This window comes from Varanus komodoensis, unplaced genomic scaffold, assembly GCF_004798865.1.
Source record: "Varanus komodoensis strain SLA01 unplaced genomic scaffold, ASM479886v1 scaffold5, whole genome shotgun sequence".
In the NCBI taxonomy this organism is placed as follows: domain Eukaryota; kingdom Metazoa; phylum Chordata; class Lepidosauria; order Squamata; family Varanidae; genus Varanus; species Varanus komodoensis.
This window is the reverse complement of record NW_025336087.1, coordinates 5,203,688-5,229,522: the sequence shown is the minus strand read 5'-3', so window position 1 is coordinate 5,229,522 and position 25,835 is coordinate 5,203,688. Positions and strand designations below refer to the sequence as shown.

Sequence of the window (25,835 nt, the reverse complement as noted above, 5' to 3'; positions counted from 1 at the left end):
CGCCTACCTTGCTCTGCAAACGGGGAGGCAGCGGTTTGCTTGCTTGAAGAAAATGATCTCCAAGCGAGCAAGCCGCTGCCTCGTGCGCCCGCCTCGCCTCCCCTCGCCCGCACACATGCCCTAACCTCACCGCGTGCCCCATCCCCACCTCAGTGCACGCACCCACACATGCCGCCCCCACCCCCTTGCTGGCGCACCGCTGGCCCTGCGCCCATCACCAGCACCTTTCAACTGGCCCCTTGGTGAAAAAAAGTTGGAGGACCCTTGGTCTAAGCTGAAAGCAAAAAGCACCAAACGCTTTTTCATAGCCATGCTGGACAAGGAGAATGGAGGAAGTTAAACTATTGTTTAGTTCTGCAAAATGTGAAGTGCAGTATTAACTGAAAAATAATTGCAAACACTTTATTCCAGGGGTCCTCAAACTTTTTCAACAGGGAGCCAGTTGAAAGGTGCCAGTGATGGGCACGGGCTGCCAAGGAGGTACAGGTGGGGAGCGCTGGCCGGGGCAGGGTGCACACGGGCGGGGCAGGGATGGGTGCACGCGGAGGTTGTTTTCTAGGTGCCAGTCCAAAACGATCTCCTTGTGAGCAAGCCACTGATGGGCGCGCGCAGCGAGTCCAAAACCTCTATGGTGGGCTGCATAAATGGGCATGGCGGGCCAGATCCAGCCAGAGGGCCGTAGTTTGAGGACCCATGCATCAGGTCATTTGAATTAGGGCTCTTCTCAGGAATTATGCAGTGCTACTGCTCAGATTCAAAAAGTGGGGAAGGATTACATTTCATGTTGCTTGAACCATGGTCCTTTTTAAAGGCATGTTGAGGGATAAAAGGTGCTCTTGGCAACAACGCAGAAATAAACCAAAGAACTGGAACTGTGTGGCCAAGCTGGTTGTGCCTTTCAGAGATTTTCCCATCTCTGTTTCACATGGGTAGGGGAAGGAGCATACGTAGTATCTTTCACTCACGAAGAAGATGAAGTCATCCTCGGGACAGTTCCATCCCCCTCCCTATTGCTGCAGAATGTCCTGCTGTGTTCCCCACATTGAGACATGGGCGGCTTTCACACAACATGGGGGCAGGCAGACCTGAAGGCCAGGCCTTCCTGAGGGAATTAGTAGCATACCTAAGTTGGTCACATGATAGGTGAGTCTTCTTTCCAGTGTAGTATTCCCACTGTGTTATTCCATGCATCTGCTGTCAGCATACTGATCTGAAGGCCAGGCCTTTCTGAACAACATGACAAGCTGTGCTTGGTTGGGTGATTAGACAAGTGGCACCCAGCACTTGCTTAAACTTAGAGAAGTTGTGGTGATCGTATAGAAAGGGTTGGAGAACTGGGAGAAGCATTTCAAAGAGACAAACACTGCTCACTGCGTTCTTGCCACCTGCATGGTGAATTCAGGCCAGCCTGCTTTGGCAAGGTCTGCATGTATTACCATTTTAAAAACATCACTCTTGCAGCTTTTCTGCTGTGCAGAATTGGAACCAGCTGCAAGACAAGAGGAGATTCAGTGGCTGCTGCTAAGCTCCTTCATAGTGATAGTGACTGCTAATGCATGTCTTTGAAAATGGAGTCTACTGTAGGGAAAGTGGCACCCATCCATCAGGTCAGGGGTCCTCAAACTTTTTCAACAGGGGGCCAGTTGAAAGGTGCCAGCGATGGGCATGGGCCACCAAGGAGGTGCGGGTGGGGATGGGAGGTGTGCGGGCACGTGTGGGGCGAGCAAGCCACTGAACGGCAAGGCACCAGCTTGCTCGTGTGGAGATCGTTTCAGATTCACTCGGAGAAAATGATCTACTTATGAGCGAGCCACCACTGGGCAGGCGCGCATACACACCGAGTCCAAAACCTCCATGGTGGGCCACATAAATGGGCATGGCGGGCTGGATCTGGTCCGCGGGCCATAGTTTGAGGACCCATGCTTTGTTCAGTTACAGACCAAATCTGAAATTTAAAGGGAGATTTCTAGTTTCCCTAATTTAGCATAGTTAAAATCTACAGAGAAGACAACACAACATTTTTCACAGCATTTAGGCATTTATGTCACAGGTGGAGTGAGCAAGTAATAACAGTATCTATTAGAAGTTTTGGAAGAACAAGAGGAAAAATTCAGCTTACAAGGAAATAAGTATGTGAATATCCTCCTAAGTACAATATAGGTACACTGCTATTGAAGCTACAGAAGAACTACTCACCCTGCAAATTTTCATCATAATCTTGAATAATTAACTATGTTGCTTCAGATATAGGATTAGGTTGGAAATGAATGCTTTTTGGTTGATTGCTTTTTCAAGAACAAGTGATATAGTTACAATCAAATCTCATCATAAAATATGGTAAAGCTATAGTTACATGCTCATAAAATGAGCATTACCTACAAAACATGCAATCATTTAAATTTTTCATCCTGTGAAAAAGGCTCCATTTAGCCTATTAGTTCTGGCTTTCTGAAAGTTCTAGACTTTAGTTTCTGATTGACTAAAATAGAAAATGGATAGGATTGTTATTCTTTTTTGTGTGGCTGTGGAGATGAGCCAAGCAAGGCAGCAGAGACAGTAAGAGAGAAAGACAATAGCACAGTGGAGAAAAATCAGAAAAATAAAAAACTACTAAATTAGCACAATATAATCTACATATTCCACTGCTAGCAATAAAGTTAGTCTTTATAATTAATCAAGAGCTCTGCCAAGTATATCTAGTTAAAGAGGTTTTTTTTATCAAAATGAAGAACCTGATCATGCCTCAATTTTCCAGGTAGCATCTTTCTGTATTCAAACACTTTAGTTGCAATCCTATCACCACATGACTGGGATTAAGCCCAGTTGAACTAAATGAAACTTATTTCTGGAAAGATTATGTATAATAGCGATTGCATTGTTGACCACAAACTTTCATAGGTGCTGTTATTAATACAGACTTATATGGGAATATTTTAAAGATATTCCCTTGAAAGCTGAAAAATATATGCAATGCAAATGTTTCAAAAATTTTGGTTACTCTTGGTATCTTTTATTTGTGCCTTGGTATCTTTTATTTGTGCCTTCTCTTCCTCTGAGTGCTTTGATAAACACAGATGACAGGGAGCTGACATGGTTGTGGCAAAGCTTTTCACTACACTTCAGTACCTTTGAAACAAAGCATTCACTTGAGACTGAAAAAGCAGTAATTGCTGAGGTGGAGAACAGTCAATCAGCATGGAGACCATATTTGGACACTTTTATACAAGAGACATTAACAATACTATATGATCTGAAATATCAGTATATTGTGATTTCCAAAGGTTAATCAACTTAACAGTGGCATTAACAAAAATATTCACTGCAGTGATGTAGCACTGAATGTTTCCATCTTACAGTTGATTACCAAAAAAATAAGCTTGCTTCAGATATTCCTCTTCACCAGCAATACATCAATGGCTGACATGAAGAGACTGTTTTCTTCCTTTAGACTTTTACTGGTTTTATGAAAATAGAAGGCTAAACAAGGCAACTTACATAATTTACCTACCCTAACCCCCCAAATAAACAAAAAAGAAAAAGCCATTTGGCTAGTAAACAAGAAACTAGATATACTAAGAAATTAAACACATGCGCACACACACATACCCCTAAGTAAAGAAAAAAGGTGAAGTACAACTGCATAGGAACAGGGGAAATTCCAAACTCTTTCTTATTATAATGCAACTATGAGATAGGTCCACAATGTAATTAGTATCATACTCAAAAGTACAGTTATCTTGCTGCTGCCAGTTTATGCTTATCTTTTGTCTCACAGCATTAAGTATCCTTTTGTACATCAAGAGGTAACCAAGCCAATTAAATCCATTTCAGTTCCAGGCTGTAACACAACAATATGTGGAAAATTCAAAGGAGTAACTACTTCTGCACGACACTAATTGCAGATGTCCTGCAATGTCCTGCCACTAAGTGATTTTATTCTTAGCAGAAAGATCTATAAAGATTCCATGAAGCAATTGTTAACTGAGGACAATTAAGTAATGCAAGCATACTCTAGAGCAGTTCCTCTCGAACTACATAAGAATCCTCTGCATCCCAATGCAATTTACCAATAACATCACTATATAAATATTAGATACAGAAGCATAAGACAGTCCTATTTCTGGTTGAAAATATGATATGTAAGTCATAGCTAAACTGCCCTCCATATGGAAAGTTAAGTTACAAAGATACCCTAAGTCCTTCCTGCTCGCATTATGAAAGCCAACAGACATAACAAATTAAACACTATTAATTTTACTTGCAAAGACTCAGAGCTACTATACCACTTTCAGAGCCCACCTGATCCCATATGTAATACAAGAAAGAGGGATACTCTTACAATGCCCAGAATGATCTAAAGGGAAAAAATGCAATTCTACTGCTGCAGCTAATCAACTTTAGCCCTGTAAGTTCTTGCAAAGCTCTGTGCAGTTCAGAGGAAGAACGTGCTACAAATATCATAATGTTAGTAAATACATCCCTCTTGGATGTATACATTCATGTGGTGAGGGGGTTGAATGTGTCAGAGAAGCCAAGAGCAACGCTGCAAGGAGGTCAGACTGTCTCATTAGACAGATCTAGCAGGATCACCCAAGCAGAATGGTCAAAGCAGAGAAACCAGAGGCACGCACCCTCTCTAAGAGTAATGGGTGCATTAGCAGAAAAGAGTGGTGGTGATGGGGGCAAAGAAACTCCTGAAACTCCTGGGCAGCAAGAGCAGTTTAGGGTGACACTGGGAGAGGTTCTTAGGCAGACAAGAGCAGCGATTCTCTAACTAACTCTGGTTAGTATTGTGCAAAAGAATGCAATGGTAAACTACTTCTGAGTTTTTTTACCTTTAAAATCCTATCATGAAACCATCTTACCTTTACATTTCCTATCATGAAACCATCAAAAATGAAACAAGAGTGCCAAAAGATGGACCAGCTACCAGGAAACAGAAAACAGTGCTGTCACTAATAATGCAACAAGATTGAAACTGAAAGGCAGTTTAGTTGCTGACCAGCAAAAAAGTGAAAAGGAAGTCCAAGGAACAACAACATGCAGTTGGAACATGAAAAGTGTGAAGTATAAATCAAGGAAATATGGAAAATGAGAAGAAAGAAATGAAATGGATAAACATCACAGTACTTTGTGTGAAGAAACAAAAGTGGGCTGGAATGAAAACATTTTCATTCAGACTAACATGAAGTTTTTCTTCTGGAATTGAAGAACTCAGAAGAAACAACAGCTCAAATTACCAATGCAAAATATAGCACAGGTAGTAGGAGGACATAATGCAAAGTCTGACCAAATAACATCAGTATTTTCAGAAAACATATCAACATTATCATCATCCAAGTCTACACTCCAACAACCGGTGCTGAAGAAGAAAAAATGGAAAATTTGTATGCAAACATCCAACAACAGGAAATTGATAACTCACTAAAACAAGCCATGCTGTTAATCATTGGTGACCTGAACACAAAAGTAGGAAGTAAAGCAAAATTTAGTGTTGTGGGAGAATTTGTCCTAAGGGTCAGAAACAAAGCAGGAAAACAAGGTCTAGAATTCTGTGGGGCCAACCATCTGTTTACTGCATATATATTTTTTCAGGCAACCAATCAGATGACCATACATATGGATAACACCAGATGGCCAAAACAGAAATCAAGCATATTGCATAATTCTAAGGGATGGAGCTGTTGTATTGTCATTGCCAAAAGAAGGCAGGAGCAGAATGTGTGAATGACAATGACTATTAATATTAAATATATGGGGAAGGCTGAAAAAGATTGTTAATAGAAGCACAGAGTCAAAATATGACTTTACATCCTTGAGGTATTAAAGTTCACATAAAGAGAGTGCACTACTGAATTCAACTGACCATGAACCAGAAGGTCAGCTGACTGAAATTAGAGACATTATTATGGAAGTACGCAAACTGGCAATTCCAATAGCAGAAAGGGAAATGCCTAGATGGATGATCAAAACAACACAATTGTTAAGCACAAGTGAAAAACAGAAGCGAAAGGTGACAGAAATACAGTCAGAATGCAACTTTTCAGTGACTATCATATAGAGGCAAACAAAATATTATAATGACCAGAGCAAAGAAACAGAGGAGAACAACAAAAGACCTTTTCCATAAAATTCAAGAAATCAAATCTAAAGTAGGAATGCTGAAAGGCCAACAGAAGAACATACTTATCTGACCAGGATAAAATAAAAAGGAGTAAACAATATACAAAAGAATTAGAAGAGATGAAAAGTTAACAGACTCTGTCAACGTGGAATCCTATGAGGAAGAACCTACATTATTAGAAAGCTGTTCTGAAAGCACTTGGGATGAAATAAAGCACCCAGATTAGATAGGGCACCAAGAGAATTATTCCAAGCTGCAGAAACTGAATTTGTCAAAATATGCCAATACGGAAAACAAAACAAAGGCTCACAGATGGGAGATGTTTGATTTACAAGGAGATGCAGAAGAGTGCAACAACCATAGGACCACAGCATTACTTTCCCATGCAAGCAAAGTGATGTTCAAGGTGTTGCAAACAAAGAACATTATGCTGTATGGTACAAAAAATTCCTGCTGGATCACAAGAAAGAGGCATTCAAGACTGTATCACAACTATAAGTTGGCTAATGCAGCACACGTAAGGATTTTGGAAGAAGATCAGCCTATGTTTTATGGACTACAGCAGAGCCTTTCACTGTGTAGATCATGAGATGCTACGGATGGTCCTGAAAGAAATGGGTGTGCCTCAGTCAGTACTTGATCATCTTAATCTTAGACAAGAAGTTACTATGGGGACAAAAATATGGAGAAACAGAATAGTTTCTTACAGGCAAAGGCATCAGAAGAGAGTGCATGATATCTCCCTGTATGTTCAATCTGTATACAGAAATAAGGAAAACTGAATCAGGATCAGAGGAAGGAGTGAAGATTTGTGGAAGATATACCTGTAATTGAAGATATACTGATAATACCATACTACTGACAAAAAGCAACACTGGACTGAAATGGTTCCTGATGAAAGTATAAGAAAGTGCAAAAGCAGAACGGCAGCTGAATATTAACAAACAAAAATCATGACAACAACTTCAGTGTTAACAATGTAGAAATTGAAATTGTTAAAGATTTTTGCATACCTTGGTTCACTCATCACCACCACCAAGGTATTAGCTATTCCACCCAGTTTTCTGTCACCTGCAAAATTTGATAATTATTCATCCAAATCATTAATAAATAAAAATATTGATGAGCACTGGGCCCAGGACTGAACCCTACAGTATCCCACTTGTTACCTCTCCTCTGTTTGAGAAGGTGCTACTGATGAGCATTCTTTGAGTCTGATTCTGTAGCCAACAATGGATCCACCTGATAGTTGTTCCATCCAGATCACTTTTAGCTAATTTGCCAATCAGGCTATCACAGGACACTGTCAAAAGCTTTGCTGAAGTCATGCTACTTAGTCAAAAAAGTATGATTTCTATTAGATTTAGAAATTACAGTAATATATGCATCATTAACTTCTCACAGAAGAGAAGCCAATTCATAAATAGAATTATATATGGAATATAGCTCAGAAATGAACACTCTAGAAATGTTCTCTACCGTTCAGATGGAAAGCCATCTGAACTAGGTGCTTTCCCACCTTTCATATTAGTTATTACTTTTATAATTTCCTCAGTACTCAAAGGCCCCAGTAAAGACTGCCTCTGTAAATATCTAAACAAGGAAGTGCCACAATTAGAAAACTTCTATATCTTCAAGTATTTCACAACCTCTACTAGAAAATTCTGAATAAAAAATTTAAAAGTATTTATGTCTTCAAAGTAAGTATATGTCTTGCCATTATTGCCTTCAATCACCAAAATAATATATCAGTGTTTCAGTTGCTTTAGCTAATGAGCCAAAATATTATTGGGGCCATTCACTAGTCTGTATGTCTTAATCAGGCTTAAACAAATTCTGCTTTCTATAAGAGAATATTATTCAATTCATATTTAACATGCTGCACCTCCTGATAATGTTGTAAGAAGCAGCAAACTGAGTCACAAGATTTTTTAACTTACTATTTAAAACTATTTGTTGCTCCTTTTAAAATTTTTGATGAAAATCATATGCAATAAGGCCCTTGATAAAAGCTTTACTAGTCATCTATCCAGTAGAAGATAACTATACTTTTGTTAATTTCAAAAAAAATTGTCAAAAAAAATCACTGTTTAACAAACAAACATTAAAACACTAAAGACTGGAGGGATTTGGTCAATTTGTAATTCCAAACAAACTAGAGTGTGATTGATATTTCCAACATTTCAATCTTACAGGCCCCAATTCAGTGTAATAAGGGTGTGGAAACCAACAAGTAGTCTAACCGAAAGCAATTATGATGGATGAAAGATATAAATATGTAATTTCTGCCATAGGGAGGCATAGTTTGCCAAGAGTCAACCAGGCCAAATTCAGCCATATAGGGGCTACAAGTCTTGCCAATACTGTCCTTTTAGAGGCTGTTCAGAAAAGACTCTATTTCATTTAGGTCGTTTCACACACCCTCACAATCAGATCATACACTATACTAAACCATTTGAAGCATTCATTAACTATGACTGAAGAATAATTGCTGAGCCCAGGCAAGTTAATCAAAACAATCACTTTCGCATTGTGTTTTCCAAATGTAATTTTAAAAGACCCATCAGAATCAATAGGAGTCTGAAAACAAAGTAGTTTATCAAGTAAAACTGCTATCTCTTTAAACCTATTCAAAATATCTATAAGCTTCTTCCATTCAATATTTTGTCAGCTGATCTGTCTCCTACTATCAGATATGTTTCTTGTATTAAAAGTCATATCAGTGCCATATTGCTTTACTTTGAAAAACACTCTTATTTGCATTCTGAAGTTCCTTGTTCCAAGAGGTCACTCCACACAGGAAATAACAGTATATATATTCTTTGTGAAACATATTGTTTGCACATACAAATCTTATACTCTATACAAAGGATACCTTCTTCTAAATATATAAAGTATGAAGCCATGGGTCCTCAAAGTACAGCCTGTGGGACAAGTACAGCCCGCCATGGCCATTGATGTGGCCCATGACGCCGTTTGCGGCCCGCACATGCACTTGGTGTGTGGGCCGGGAGGTGGTGGCTTGCTCACCACTGCCACCTGCCTCCTGTATGCGCATGTGCGCCACTGCCTCACAGTGCAGGTGGGGAGGTGGTGGCTCACTCCCTCAGAGATGGTTTTGGACTCGCTAGATCTCTGAGCAAGCGAGCTACCACCATGCGTATCTGATGCCGCCTCACGCATGCCCAAAGGCACCTCATCGGCCCGCGCCTCAGGCACCCCCACCTCACCGCGACTGTCACCGCAGTCTTTCAACTGGCCCCCTATTCAAAAAGTTTGAGGATCCCTGGTATAAGCCATAATTATAACACATTTCAAACCACAGCGCCCTAACACTCTTACTATTAAGGCCAAAACCGAAAAATAAAACCAACCTAAAATAACAGAAAGCAGAGTCTCCAAAAGAAAAGAATAGCAAAAATGTTTGGCTTCCTGCAGGGTAAATGTGAAATCTGTCACACCTAGTCACTACTTAATTATTGACTATAATACTAGATGTTAAGACCAATTACAAGAAGTTAATAAAGCAGAATGAAAAAATAGAGGAAGAAAGAGAAAAATAAAACAAAATCAGATTGAGACAAAGTGAAACAAAGGAGAAAGTGGCAAGTAACCCTGTATTTTATCTAGTCATGTTATGTAAATCATGGCCAGATGCCCAGAGCATGCCATCTAGTTTCTAAAATTGAAGCTGAAGAGGAAGGCTGGATGCACCCAGATCAGAAAGTGTTTTCTGAGCAGGTTAGGTGGCTCAGACTCCCATGAAAAATGACTCTGGATCTTCTGAAGATAAATCCTTTTTCAATTTTTCTTGAAAATTAGCAGCATAGATGACTAGAGACTTTATATGAAAACTAAGTGTCATCTCTTGTGTCATTCTTCTACCTTCATACAGACTTGCCTTTCATCAAAAATCTAGATGCAACATAAATTTATCACTGCCTGAGCCCCAAGTGGAGCTCTTCCATCTGTCCAGGTACACAGAGGAGTCTTTGGGCAAAACATGCAGAAATTTAATGAGCTCTCATTCTCATCTCTCAAGTGGGACCAGAAACACAGCACATGTATTCTATACCAAGATGAAAATCTTATAGCAATTTCAAAATCTCAAGCAGAACTCTATCTATAAATTCCATTGGCAATACATCTAGAGGCAGCTCACACAGACCAAGCTCTCAAACTAGCACTTCATGAGGTGTTTTTCACAACTGAATTAAGCTCCAAACTTGCATTGTGGGATGTGGCTATTTCAAACTCATGTGTAATAACGGTCTTCCAAATTTGCAACTCGTTTCCACCATCTCATGGCAGCCATCAATAGAATCCACAAATCCCTGCAGTTTTTTGATTGAGTTTTGGAGATGGGCCACTTTTTAAAGCTGCTGAGATATCACCAATCGAATATTTTATCTAAACTCCCCCAGCACATTATAGCCCAAAGCAAGGAATTAATATGGAGTGATATTGAATTAAAAGAATTAAGTGAAATAGGTGATCACTTAGAGACATACTGGTTTAAAAAGCATATTAAAAAGATTAAGAGAATTCAAAATCCCTTTCAAAAAATACAATGGAAGTATGGGAAAAATGGAGACTACAATTAACTCCAGGAATTTCTCCGCTAACACCAGTGGTCGAAATGGAGATTCCCAAAAATAAAATCAAAGGATTTGATTAATAAACTAAAAAATAATCAAATATATAAATGGGAAGATTGGAAAAATAAGATAACAAATATAACACAATTGAGTGTATTGGCAGAAGCTAAATTAAATTGGTTAAATGTAATACAATTAGAAAAATGGATGAAGGAGGGAAAATTTAAAGAGGCAGAAAGACAATTAACAAAATTTGATGCGATTGTGAAAGAATGTGAGATTAAGGAAGAATATACAGGTAAAGGAAGAATTGCCAAAATTTATAAAATATTAATAGAATTAGGGGAACAGATAAAAAGTTTGAAATCAATTTGGGAAATGGATGTTGGTAAAATAAAAGATGAGGACTGGAAGAATATTTGGGATGGAAGGGTATATATATCGGTTAGAATTAAAGAACTTGGATATAAAGTGATATGAAGATGGTATTTAACACCAGTTAAGTTGAACCAAATTGATAAAAATATTCTAATATTTGTTGGAGATGTGGAAAAGAGATTGGAACTTTTAAGCATATGTGGTGGGATTGTGATAATATACAAAAGATATGGGTTATGGTGTTTAATGAAATTAGAGAAATTCTAGATATAAATCAAGAAATGTCACCAAGAATTGCATTATTGCTGCTGATTGAAAAACATGATATAAATGAAGTTAAGAAAGAATTGATCCTAAATCTGATAATGGCAGCTAGGTTAGTAATGGTTGAATATTGGAAACAGAATTGGGTTACACAAAGGAATGAATGGTATAATGAAACTGAAAACAGAAATAAAAATTAAAAAGGGATAATGAAAGTAAATAAATATAATGAAATACGGGAAGATTTTGTAAAAGCAGTACTGATGGAAGGGAAAGGCTGTAAGCCTAATCAAGAATATATGATTTTTGGAGGGGATATGGGTATAACTAAAGTATATTACCGTATTTTTTGCTCTATAAAACGCACTTTCTCCCCCTCAAAATTAAGGGGAAATGTCTGTGCGTCTTATAGAGCGAATGTGTGGGCGCCCGACGCCAGGGACGCTGCCGGCCTGCCTGCACCACGTGGCACCACCTGGCTGGCACGCGCTCGGCGCGTGCTGCTCCACCCCTGCCCCTCCAGCGCAGGTGAGAGCTGTGCTGTTCAGGGGGAGCAGTGCGGAAAAGGAGGAACCGCGGGCTTTAACCCGCCAGCAGCATGGAGAGACGGACTGCTCACCCCCACCACGCAGGAACTGCTCACCCCCACCGCCTAGGAAGACCTGCCGCTGCCCCTCTGCCCGGAAGACCACCGCCGGCCCACTGCCAGCCCCACGTGGCACCACCTGGCCAGCACGTGCTCTGCGCGCCCTGCTCCATCCCCCATCCTCCGGCGCACGTGAGAGCTGTGCCGCTCAGGGGGAGAGGTACGGAGGAGCAGCAGCCGCGGACTTTAACCTGCCGGCCACACGGAGAGACAGACTGCTCACCCCCACTGCCCGGGAAGACCTGCCGCGGAGGAGGAGGAGCCATGGGCTTTAACCCGCCGGCCGCACGGAGAGACAGACTGCTCAGCCCCACCGCCCGGGAAGACCACCACTGGCACGCTGCCGGCCCGGCTGCACACCTGGCCAGCACGCGCTTGGCACGCCCTGCTCCGCCCCCCTTCTCCGGCGCAGGTGAGAGCTGTTAATGACAGGTTGGTGTGTGTTTTCAAATGGCAACCCGTCTTTTAATGAAGCCCATAGGGAAGTGATGGGGAATGTGCTTGTGATTATCAGGAAGCTTTCCATGGATCCTTCCTCTAAAAACTAGGTGCATCTTATGGTCAGGTGCGTCTTATAGAGCAAAAAATACAGTATATATTGTTAATTGTTATAGTATATGAAGTAAAATGGAGATAAAAACTGGTCTCCTGGGTAGTGGGTGCACAATTTTGTGTTGTGTTGTTTTTTAGTTATCAGTTGGGTTGTAGATGTTAACATTATTGAAATATTTTGATATGTATTGAATCTCAACTGTTTGTATTTATGTTCTGTTCTGTTAAAAATAAAAATAAAAAAATAAACTCCCCCAGCCCAGCTTCTGTCCTAGACTTCTTGAAGGGCAATAGCTTCAGTGGGTTGAGGGGAGTTTAGTGCCTTTCCTTATTTTAGAAGCATCCATGAACAAGCATTTCTTTAACACGCCTGAAAAAACAAACCCTCACTAGCAGCAAGCAACTGTGAGAAGAAAACAAAATACAAACTGTCTACCAAAACATACAACAAAAAATGGCAATGCAAATGCTGATAACTCAGTACTGAAGCAGTCTTAATTATGTTTTAAAAGCTGAAATTTAGGAATGGATACTGGTTAGATTACATTGTCATCTTGTCCCAAAGTCTAGGGATGTTAGTACCATTTCCTACTTTTCATTTACCTAAGTTTTCCTACCACAACTTAGCTTAGCAATGCCTAACCCTATATGTTGCATGTAAGAAAACAGACTGGAGATAGAAATATGAACATACTCACACTTACAAGATCTATACGGATTATAGACAGGGAAACACAGTGGTAACATGAGTGAGGCACTTCTGTAACAATTCCAGAGGGGTTCACAAAACTTTTTAACAAATTAACTATGTCTTTAAATCACTGCTTGGATGTTATTCAAAAGATGTATGCACCACCCTTCAGCAGTGCTTCCAGGATGGCTTCTGAAGACAAGCTAAAATACAGAAATTAAGAAAAACTTTCTTTTGAGCCATTAAGGATACAGAACTCTAGGGCTCCCTTTTGTATGCTGCATCTTATTATGCCTTTCAAAAGCAAGAACTTCTTCAATTGGTGCAGAAAAGAACAAAACACTGGTGGCCAAGCAATCATGCTTGGAGATGGAGTTCCATGACAGAGGACCATAGCCCTGCTTACTACCCATCTCACATGGCAGGGACACCTGGAGAATCTCCAGAAATTACCATAATAAATGAACAGCTTGCAAAGTTGATTAAAAATAAATGATGGCAGCACTTTTAAAGAAGCAGAAAAAAGATGAAAAATAAAGGTATACAAGCTCCACTTTTCATGGCAATGCAGTATTTTCCAAAGAACTTAGGTTTTTTTCTACATGATAGTACCATTTCCTAAATGCCATGGAACAATTGCACTGTATCTACCAACCAAGACTGACTGATTTCAATGAAGGTAATTAATTAAATCATTTTGTAAATCAACAAAATAAAAGACTGATTTAAATTAGGTTTCCCACTAAGTTTTCATATATTTAGATCTGGTATCTAAACCATGTTAATTTATAACTAGCATTTATAATGTGGGTTACAGTCTTTATATTTACTTGTCACGTGGTACACATTTTGCATACTTTCTTCTACCTATAAATCAATTATTTTTAAAATCTTCCCATATAGCAGCTTTTCTTGATGTCCTCTAGATGTTTTAGACTATAATTTCCATCAATCTCATGGTCAATGGTAAAGAAGTATGTAAGTTATAGTTCAATATATCTGGCAGGCACTAGGCTGAAAAAGGCTACTTCAGGGCCTTACATTATATTGTGGATAGCTTAATTTCTTAATAATTTTTTTTAAAAATTAAAGACCATTCAAAGTAAACTCAGGATTACCTACTGACTACTGAAAATCATCGACCATACTGGGTGGATTCCCAAACCCATCTTTTTTAAATTAGAGTAAAACAGACCATGTAAGAAAGTACTGATGAGTTTACCATGAATTTATGAGAACATTCATAATGTACTTCTCAGCCTAAAATGAGCATTTCTAACAGAACTGTATATGTAGGAGTTAAGGACAAACACATTATCAGGCCTTGAGTTACATAAGAAAGTGAGGCTCAGAAAACAAGAGCTGATAAGAGTGATGGAAAATGGATTACAACCACAGTAAGTATGGAACAATTTTGAGCATTTCATTGTAAACTCACATGAGGTGAGATTTTGCTAGCCCTGGAACAACCAACACAGAATACCTATCCAATGTTTAAAATTATCATGTTCTTCAGTATGTTCACAGAGTAACAGTTGGAAGAGACCTCAGATATCACTTAGACCACCACACCATTCAGTGCAGGATTTGAAACTACCCAAGTTGCTCCCTCTAGACCAGGGATAAATAAACTGGTATGTTCCAGATTATCTGGATTATCTAAAAATTGTAAGATGCCTTTAAGAATAGAATCCTTTCAAGCAGCACACAAAGAAAACACCACATACACTAGATACCATTTTTAATCCATAAAAGCAGGTTTTACTAAAACCTATAAAACTAATTACCACTGAACTACAGTTCCTGAAGTCTCAAGCTAGTACTGGAAATGGTCAGTGACTACAGAAGGTTCCATTAAAAGTAACTGGAAGGCACCAGACTACATAACCTTACTGTTATCATACTCCAGTTTATCAATGTTTCTTTTAAAAGCTGGCACCTAGAGCTGGACCAAGTACTTTAGAACAGAATGGGACTATTATTTCTAGCAATGTGGACACTGTGGCTCTGCTCACAAAGCCTAAGATTCCATTACTTTATTTTGATGGTTAGGACCCCAGGGGTACAGAATGGGCTTCCATATGGTTGAAGCCCCATCACTGAGGGTGTTTAATGATAGGCTGGACGTGCACATGGTAGGCATATGTCATGAGCGGAGCTGACTGGAGCTGGGGGGTCAGACTAGATAGCTCAGGAGACCCCTTCTGACTCACTGTTTCTATGTTTCTAAACTTATAATAAGCACACAATCCTGTGCAACTTCAGACATAAATTGTAGGTCTTTTTCCTACTTAAACTTGCAGAGTATTACATCTTAAGGCCACCTAGATCCTTTTCACATCTATTGCTATCAAGCCAGGTGCCTTTCAATCCTGTATGTGTGCCTTTGATTTTTTTTTATGGGAGTGGGTAACCAAATGTAGGACTATTATTTTTTTTGTTCTGTTTTATTATTGAAATTGTTGTTTTATTTGTCCTTTTAAATATTGTAAGCCGTCCTGAGATCTTGTATAATGGGACGGCATACAAAAGCTTTTAATCGGATATTAATACAATTGAATAGCTCAAATCCAAAAATCCTGTTGCACAAATGAAACGGGCTTTGGCTTCCACCCCATCCATAGCACCCTTAGCTTCAGAGATTCTCAGAGAGGAGATCAAAAATTGTGAAAGGGAACACTGCCTATCAGAAATGTTTTTCCCTAGATACCTAGGCACAAAAAGTTTTGTTTCACATAATCACTGTTTGTAAATATTATTTGATGAAAATGTTTGCTAACTAGCTCAACGGAAACCTAATCCCACTGCACTAAATTTATTCTTTTCAGAAAAAGGTAGGAATATTTTCTTTTACCATAATGTTGAAGATTCTAACTGCAGTCCAATTCAGAAGTGCTTGAACCAAAATGTAGCAACAGTAGTTATAAAAATAAAAACATTTATACAGAATTTAATATGTGAAATGCTTTGACAGTTTACTTGTAATTAAAAATTAGATAACAGCTTTGAGTGGCATTTTACTGTACAGCGCAGCTATTCCCTCTCATACAGGAAAAGTGTGCTCCTTGGCCTCCAAGCATTAAAACTAAGAACACAAGCAAAACTGTCCTCATGTAATTGACTTTTCTGCTTCCCTCAACACAATGCAGTCTACTCCCATACACACATCAAAAAGCTCACACAAGGATCTTCTGGAACAGCAGGTGATGAAAGCACTAGGAGATAGTTGCAAGAGGCAGCAAGTGACAGAAACAGGAGGCCTACCTTGTATGAACACCTGCTCATACAAGGTTTCCAAGCTTAAGATTTTTGACCATTTCTTTTTATACTCTTTTAAATATGCAATGAATATATACAGCACCACAATCCAAATGACACTTTTTTCTTCAGCTGGGCAAACACTACAACTTCATAAAGTAAATTTACATTAACCATTGATCTGATCTCCTGGAGCAAAATGGCCACCAGGTATGCATCACACAACTATAATATAAGTGTGGCGTAGTGGTTAAGTGCATGGGACTGGGACTCAGAGGATCCAGGTTCTAGCCCCCGCTCAGCCATGCAGCCAACTGGGTGACTTTGGGCCAGTCACAGACTCTCAGCCCAACCTACCTCACAGGGTTGTTATTGTAAGGATAAGATGGAGGAGGAGATGTAAGCTGCCTTGAGCCCTTTGTAGGAAAAAGGCAGGATATAAATCGGAAAAAAAAATATCGTGTTCGTACATGACTGCTATAAAGGCTGCATATATAGCTGCTGTTGTCCCTTTAGGTCTTAAAAACTAATGTTGTTACGTTTAGAAGGGAGACAAGAAACAGCCTCCATAATACTGCCCTACATAAACATGAGGCAAGAGTATGATGGTTACCAAATAAAATCTTATAATTTAAATTCCCCATACAGTAATAAAGATTACTGGGTGCAGCCCATTGTGATATTATCAAAATAATATGGGTGACACTGCCCATACTGCCCTCTGTTCCTTGGAAGAAAGGTGAAGTACAAATCTAATACAAACAAAAATAACAAAGTATTATAAACAAATTTAAGTACTGAGCTCTTGAAATTTCTTAAGTGTAGGACATATTTTCAGCAATCTTTTTAACAATCTTGTAAAGCAAATTAGAATGATCTTCAATTCCAAGACATCTAGAATGACATAACTTGACTACCACCATCTAGTGAGTTCATGACTAAGAAAAGATTTGATCTGGGGACTTCCCAGCTCACACCTTTAGCCACTGTATTATCAGCTTTCATACTGAAAATAAGAGATGAAATAGTCTGCAGCATATGCAAATAGAAAAGATGTGTCAACAAACACATGATGTGGAGTATTAGTTATTATGCTTATACTGCCATAAGATCAGAAAGACAGGAACTGCTTAAACACTAACAACAAGATTTTACAACATCTAGCTGGAGGCTGATGAAATATTCCATTTTCCAACTGGCATGGTAAACACCCCTGTCAAAGCCCAGGTCACCCTGTAGAATATGGAGATGACCCAGGCAGTTGACAAAATCACTTCCAAATACCCTCTTTTCCCCACAGAGCCCAACTGGTTCCTTGGTAAATGTGGAGCTTAAGGTGATGAAGCAAGAGGGAAGACAACTAATGCTTAGGTGAAGAACTCAAAATGAATCCAACTGAACATTGCTTAGTACTCTTTATCAAGCCTATTCTGTAGCAGTGAAAGCGGCGAGGAAACACTTTACTGCCACCAACATTGTGTCGTCACAGTAGTGTTGAGCAGAGCTTTTCCAATTGTTCAGGCCCTTTTACATCCTGGCCCAAAAGCAGATCTGACTGAACACTTGAAGGTTCAATTCAGGCCTGAAATTTGCACTCAGATCCAGTTATCCCAGTTCTATTGGCAGAGGTATCCAGAGCACCATCTGGTTCCATTCTACTAGTTGAGTTTCAACTACTGTGGCCTGAGATGCTTGAGGACAGGGTGCTTGGTTCTGTCTGACCTATGACCTGCTTGCTTGACCCTTGCCCATCTTGGCTGATTGAAAAATTGAAAGAGGGTACTCATTGCCAATGCCTCTCTTAAAGGCAGTGGTGCCACTCACTTTAAAATCTACTGTGATTGCATGACTCCTGAAAAACCTATACCCAACCGATATAAATTTCAGGCCTATAGCCAACATCCTCTATTTGGGCAAGGGCAGTGGCCAGCTCCAAGCTCTCCTGGAGGAAACGGATTATCTGGATCCATTTCAATTAGGCTTCAGGCCTGCATTTGGAAAAGAAACTACCTTGGTCACCCTGCTGGGAGAGAGCCTGGGGGAATGTGACCCTGTAGATTCCCTAGATCTCAGCAGCTTTTGATTCCTTCTATGGTAACCTTCTGGAAAGTTTGGCCAGATTAGGAGTTGGGGGCACCATCTTACAGTGGTTCTGCTCCTATCTGGCCAACCATCTCCAGATGGTGGTGCTGGGGGACTACTGCTCTACATCATGGCATTTGCGCCATGGAAGGCTCTATTTCATCCCTCATGCTTTTCAGCATCTATGTGAAACCACTGGGAGAGGCCATTCAGAGGTCTGGGCTGAAGTGTCATCACTGGGCTGATGACATGCACCTCACATTTTCATCCAATCCAGGTGCAGCAGTGATTGTTCTTAACCAGTGCCTGAGCTTGGTGATGGACTGGATGGGGGCCAATAAACTGAAACTCAATCCAGGCAAGATGGAGGTATTGTTCATAGGAAGATGGAGGTATTGTTCATCTGTCGAACTGGGGAATTTTCAACCTGTTCTGGACAAGATTGTGCAAAACCTAAAGGACAAGATTTGCAGCCTTGGGGTGCTCTTGGAACCCAAGTGGCCACCTGTTTCTCAGGTAGACTGGGTAGCCAGGGGCACTTTTTACCAGCATAGGCTAGTTCATCAGCTGCATCCCCACTTAGATGAGTGAAGTCTTGCTATATTGTTACCCATGAACTAGTAACCTCCTGCCTGGATTACTGTAATGTGCTCTATCTGGGGCTCCTTTTGAAAACCATCCAGACACTGCAATTATTCCTAAATTGGGTAGCATGCCTGTTAAAGATGGCTTTCACAAGCACATCATGCCAGTCTTTCGCATACTACACTGGCTGTCAGTTGCCGTCCAGTGCTTACAATTCAAAGTGCTTACAGTAACATATAAATCCCTAAACAAGACCAGCATATCTGAGGGAACACCTATCTCCCTATGTCCCAGCCAGATCACTGAGACCTTCATCAGAGGCCCTCCTCTGAATTCCTCCCCCAATGAAGGGGAAGATGCCAAGGACAAGGGGATTACTGTCCCATCTGTGGAACTTTCCAACTGAGATACACCAGGCGTCTTCTCTTTTCACATTCAGACATCAATTGAAAACTTTTATTTTCTGTAATTGTTTTGGTTAGTAAGTAGAACCGGTTTTATTATTATTTTATTAGTTTTACTGATGCCCCTGCCATGTTAAAAAAATTAGTTGCCAGACACTTTTATTAATAAAACTTTTAAAAATTGATTATATTGGTATTTTAATTATGTGAATGCTGGTTTTTTAAATCATTTTTACTGTTATCGATGGATTATTTACTGTTTATATTGTTTTAATGTTGTTCAATGTAATGCAATGTTATGTAAGCTGCACAGGGAGTCTCATGGCTATGGGGGTGCATCATGCAAGTGCAATCAATCAATCAATCACTTTACAAATGTGAAGGGCAACTACAGAGTATGTTCTTAAGCTCTAGGCACAAAATGTCAGAGGATGGATCCCAAGCATTTTTAAGTTTTCTTCCCACAACAAAAACAGCAGGGTAATGTAATGGTTACAGCGTTGTAACAGGATTTGGAAGATCTAAGTTCTAGTTCCACTCAACCATGAAGCTCACTAGATGACTGTGGGCCAGCCACTGACTCTCAGTCTAATTCACCTCACAGGGTGGTTGTGCAGACAAAATGGAGAAGATTATGTAAATTCTTCTAGGTTACTTGCAGGAAAAGGCAGGATAGAAACATAACAAAGAAAGTAAGAAATAAGAACTAGATGAACCGAATCACTCTTAGCAAAGAACTTTAATTTTTTTTCCTCACTGCACCTCCATGGCATATCAGGCCCCCTCAACCAGAACACATAACTGAAAGGAAAAATTCAGTTTCTAGCCATTTTTTTCCTGTTCATGTCCTATTCCATTGTCAACAACAAGGTAGCTGCACATTCCTCCATAGGAAAGATTATGTTTTTGGTTTTAGAGGGACTACAAGATTCAGAAACACTAGCCTATTCTCAAGTCTTGCCCCGCCTATTAGGAAACAAGTATTAAGAAAGAGGCAAAACAACTCCAACATAATAGATTACAGCACTGAACATGCACTGTAACTACAGGAAGTTAGACCACTGGGGTTTTTTTTCCAGAACAGCAGCAGCACATCACATTTTTAAAATACTTAGCCCCAATTCATAGATCCACATTTTTTAGTTTAATACATCACTCAATACTGCATATTTACAGTACTAAACATTTGTGAAATACTTTTTACAGTGTCATGAAACATTAGAAGCTGCATAACTAAGGTGCCCAGGTGATCAACCAGATACCAGTGTATTCAATTCAGGTTAAAAAGAAACTGAATATAAACCTCCAATACAGAACACGCTATCACTTTTGAAGACAGTGCTAAGGCAAAGGAAAGTACTTTTTACAGATTCTAAGACTGCTAATTAAGGAAGTCATGTACCACCATTTTTAGTTAGAAAATTCTAAGAGGATTTGTCATCATAAGATGCAACAATATGGTTTCAATATTAGCCTTTTCTTATGATCATTCTCCTGAGAATCTCCAAACTGCTTCTTAAACTTGAAAACATAATGAGTAGTTGGAATTTTGAGGCATACTTTTAATATTCTTTCAAAGGGAAAATTACATGTATGCCTACTTGGATTCTGGCCCTCAATCTATCTGGCTGGTCCTACTTGAAGATGCAATTAAAATTTTGACACTCCCTTTCTCTTGGTGTATAATTTACATCCCTTCATGATCTGTAATTCTTGCTAATCGTTTCACTATGTCTAAGTGTTAAGCCAACAAAAAAGGAAGAAAAAGCTATTGCTGTTATGACATTTGGACCCCAGTCCAAAAGATCCTCTAGACAAGGTGTGGGTCCTTTAAAAGCAATAATGGGGAGAAAGTGTTACTTAACTAGCATACAAGGAGAGTAAAACATTCACTGCCAAAGGAGCAAGCACACTAAGAAAAAGCCAGATCTGACTCAAAATGCTAGGAAGTTAAATATAAACAGAACTTTTAGAAGGTAAGTAATCCAGTTCAAAATATTAACATCATCAAATCTACTGTTTATTTACTAAAGAAAACTTGCTCGCTAGGCTTCACTTTAACTTCAAGTCCCTTTAAACAATCAAATTTAAGATCAAGAAAATAATTGTGTGCATATATATAGATATAGATGTTGAAGTTAATTGCTTCAAATATAATCTTTATGAACATGAACAATCTGTAGCAACTCAAATAACTGCCACTTACTTCTGGACTAGGTTGTTTTGTCCATTTTACATAGTCTTTGAGGCAGCACTGGATTCTGTGGAAAATAAACCTGCCAGGATGGATAAAACCCACAGTTTAATAAAATTATAAATCAAGTACACCCAATAGCCTAATAAATCCATCTGAATTTTACTTTTCAATACAGAGTAAGGCAAACTTAGAAGGAGTTATTTAGTCTACTGTTCTGATTCTAATCTTCTTTTAAAAAGCCAACTATTTTATAGGAAGTTCTGAGAATCAGCTAAGCATCCAGGTCTATCAACAGAGAGTCTGAAAAGCAGGCAGAAAGCCATATCTTGCCCTCAGTCCAGGGTACTATCAGCCATTAACTTTACTATAAAACACACTGGAAACCCCATCCCCCACCAACACAATTCAGGTTCACATTTTCATGGAAAGGTGGGGGTACAGCATTCCTTATCTGAAGCACACTTTGCTGCATAAGTGCACTGAAAAGTTGTATAAAAAGGCTTAAAGTATGATTTAGAAGCAACTGGGGCAAAGCTTAACACATCTGTACCACTAGGGGAAACATAATGCAGTTAATCTCTTGCATGCAAACAATGATATTAGCTACAACCCTGAACGGAATCAGGGTTCCTTTCCAAAAATCTAAAATTGTTTCCAGTGATTAGGGACTACCTGAAAATGTCCATATAATATTCCTATCTAGAACTACTACACCTCAGAGTTTACCACTACATGCACACAAGACACTGAACAGAACTAAGTCCCCAGCAAATTTAATGGTCAGGTTCAGATGTCACAGTCGAGTAGAGTGGAAAAGCTTTGTGAGAGTGCACAATACCTCTCACATACTCAGCTTCACTACTAACATCCTGGTTTGTTAAGCCAGTTCGGATACCATTGGTTTAATAAGCCAGGATGTCCATGATAATGCCACCAAGACACAAGTAACTAAGCATGATCTCACTCCAATAATCAGTGTATTTCAGGATCATAGTATCTGAATCTGGCCAAAATTAGTTCCTTTACTTTTGCACATTACTATGGCTCAGATGCTAAGCATAATCTAAGTTCTGCTAAATGCTGACACACACAGCCACATTAAATCTCTGTAGAATTCAAGTTAACACTAACACTTATAATGTTTAAAACAAATTATCAACTGTTAACTGTAACTCCATTTCTTTCTAACATAAACTGAACAACTTCAAAGCCTACACCACATAAATATTTGAATCAGTGGAAGTTTATACAATACTTACAAAATCCAAGAGAACTGCACAGATTGGCATTAATTGTCCGTGATTTGCGTCTTCCAGTTTGCTTCCCTTGCAAATAATATCCTGAGTTCCTAAAAGATACTACATCCGTAGTTATGTAATACAGGGCTGACAGCTGGAAATCAGCTACCCATTCTTCACATTTAAGAATACCAAAAAAATATTTCCAAAAGTCAGACAAGTCTGATTTTGACAGCTTGTCTTATCTTTTGAAATTTCTTCAGTTTGCTATTCCATATATATCTGACTATCATGAACATCAGTTCCAGATGAAATAAATACACCTTTTATGATACAAAGAGCAGAACTGAAAAGTCAAATTCTGCATCTGAAATGAAGTACATTTCTTAGAGTCAATTTAGGCATCTGCATGCAGCAGCTATCTCAATATTCCCATATTGCTGCTTTACACCATATCAAAAAATACTAAAAAATGCAAATGAAAAAGAAAGCTCTTAATCTCTTCATTTAGAAAACAGGTTTCAACTCAGGTTTCTTAACAAATGAAATAACGCTTGCTGTGAACCAAGATTAGAAGGCTCAAAAGCTACATTTAAAGTAAACTTCTAGACTTGGGTGTTTAAAACAAGTTAATTTCAGTTATGCCTGAAACTTCTGAACAAAATACGTTTTGAAAACAACATGCAGAGCCTAAGAATTTTATATAATTATCCATTCCATAGAGGCAAAATTAGTCCAAGATGATGTCTTGAATTTAAATGAGGGAAGGGAGAGAGAGAGAAAAAAAAATCAAACGTTCAAGAACATCCCAAATGGGATTCTGTACTTCAGCAATGTCTGTATGGAAAAGTGACTGAACAAGTTATAATCCCAGTTCGATTTTTAGTCAGTGGTTTTCCTTCGACTGAAGCAGAGGTCAACATCCATCTAGTTTTCCTTCATAAACTGAAGCAACACGTTGAAAAATATCCAGACTCACGTTCAGAATCCAAATCACCTAAAAGTGGGGGAGGTGTGGGGAAGAGAGAAAAGATATAGAACAATTACCTTTCCTCTTTTTGGCATTTTGGAAATTTCTGCTTTATTAACACTCTCCCAAAACCATAAACAAAACCAAGATGAACCACGAATAAGAAGATTTGTAGAGAACCTCCTATTCTTGGGTGAAAGATGTTGATGTAGGAATAGTGACATGGGAGGCAAAACTGAGGAAAACCGGAAAAATGAAACTCTCAAGCAAGTTGCTTTGCTCAATTTTGTATAGACACGCGATAATAAGCCAGACAAAGCTCTCCGCAAACACTGAGTTCTGGCTACCATCCGCCGCATGCTTACCTGGGAGTAAGCCCCACTGACCAGCGAGAGGCTCACTTCCCAGTAAACATGCAAGGGGATCGATGCAAGGCTACAAGTCATACTGACGCTTGGGCTCCGAAAGCGAGAAGGGAAAAATCCTGGAAAACAGGCAGAGGAAACAAACTCGTGGTCGTCCATATCTACCTACTGAGAGAGCTGCTAAGGTTTCACTCTTCTTCCTTCCCTCTCCCACATCTTCTAGTCAGGTAAACCCGGGGACGAGTTCTCTGCTTCTGCCATTTCCCCCCGCACCATAGTAATTATGCTAAATAGAAATGGTGGCATTTTCTCTTATTCCTCTCTAGAGAGAAAGGTTTCTCTAACGGCTTTTACTGGACAAGGATGAGGTGGGGGGGAGGAGAGACAGCCTGTGCCTTTAGTTATTTATTTATTTAAAGGAGTGAAGGGAGAGGAGGAGCAGAGGCCACAAGCTCTAGACTTCAGCAGTCGAAGGAGTGGAGACGACGACGACTAATTGAGGGAGCTGCTCTGAAGCGGACGATTCTTCCCATTTAAGAGACCCTGGATCCCAGCTGCTCTTCCTCCTTCCCCAGAGACGTGCCTTCCCCCCACAGCTTTCAGTCTCTTCCTCCCCCCCACCACACCACCTTCTACACAAGGATTGTTTCCTCCACCCCTTCTTCCCCTGGCCTGCCCGACGAATGAGGCAGCAACACGGCTCTAACCTGCCAGCCAAGTCCCGGCAAAGCTCACGACTGAAACGGGGTCCCGAATTTTGAAAGCTCCTTTTTGCCGCCGCTTCTCCCCCGCCGCGCGCACAAACTCCTCGCTCCAGTCAGTCAGTCCGTCCCAAAATGGCGCCGCTCCGAGCCGCAGCAGTGATGCCCTGCGCCCAAATCTCGCGAGAATTCACCAACCGCCGCCGCCACCATTATTGCCGTCGGCACTATCACCGCCACGAACGAGAGACTCGGCTAAAGTGGTAAGGAGGGCGGGAGGGGGAGAGAAAGATCGAATGCGCGCGAACCCGATGTCTACGACGTTGTGATGTATCCGCGTGCGCAGGTGGAAGGGTCCGGCTTCTGCGAGGGGGGAACACCTCAGAGAGTAATCAGCGAGAATGCGCGGCAGTTTCAAGGGGGCCCGAAAGGAACAGTTTCGTGGACACCCCTCCTCCCTCTCCCGTGCTCCTAAACAGAACCCCTCCCTGTTTTCTCTTGTGAGGCGACGCTTTGACTGAAGGCTGGCCAGCCCGCGAGCCTCCCCGCTGTGACGTCATTCGGAACAATCCCGAACGTTCCGAGAGCAGCGAAGGGGGAATCCCCCCAGCGAGCGAGCGCCCCCGCGCTCGGCTTCTCTGCCTCGTGCCTTTGGAAGGGGAAATTCCTTGCGCGCACACGCAGACACACAAACGCACACGCACACGTAACCGAGCCAGCTGCAGCATGGCGGGTGAGAGGCGAGCAACAAGGGATGCTGAAATTAACGTCGTTATCCAAAA

At 40.2% G+C, this 25,835-nt stretch overlaps 1 protein-coding gene and 1 long non-coding RNA gene across 3 annotated transcripts in view; one reads left to right on the top strand and one right to left on the bottom strand.

Moving 5' to 3' along the window:
* Positions 1-25,192, bottom strand: part of GPBP1 (GC-rich promoter binding protein 1) — a 45,488-nt gene extending 20,296 nt beyond the window's left edge. The window contains exons 1-3 of the mRNA XM_044446911.1: positions 25,060-25,192; positions 23,039-24,014; positions 21,789-21,858 (exon numbers count right to left, since the gene is read on the bottom strand). The gene's annotated coding sequence lies outside the window, so the exon portion shown is untranslated. The remainder of the gene's footprint in view (positions 1-21,788; positions 21,859-23,038; positions 24,015-25,059) is intronic.
* Positions 25,193-25,277: 85 nt separating this feature from the next.
* Positions 25,278-25,835, top strand: part of LOC123031682 — a 13,992-nt gene continuing 13,434 nt past the window's right edge. Inside the window, exon 1 of one of the 2 annotated variants that reach the window (XR_006416364.1) lies at positions 25,278-25,316. This is a non-coding gene — a long non-coding RNA (uncharacterized LOC123031682). The remainder of the gene's footprint in view (positions 25,317-25,835) is intronic. The other variant, XR_006416363.1, reaches the window with a different exon arrangement.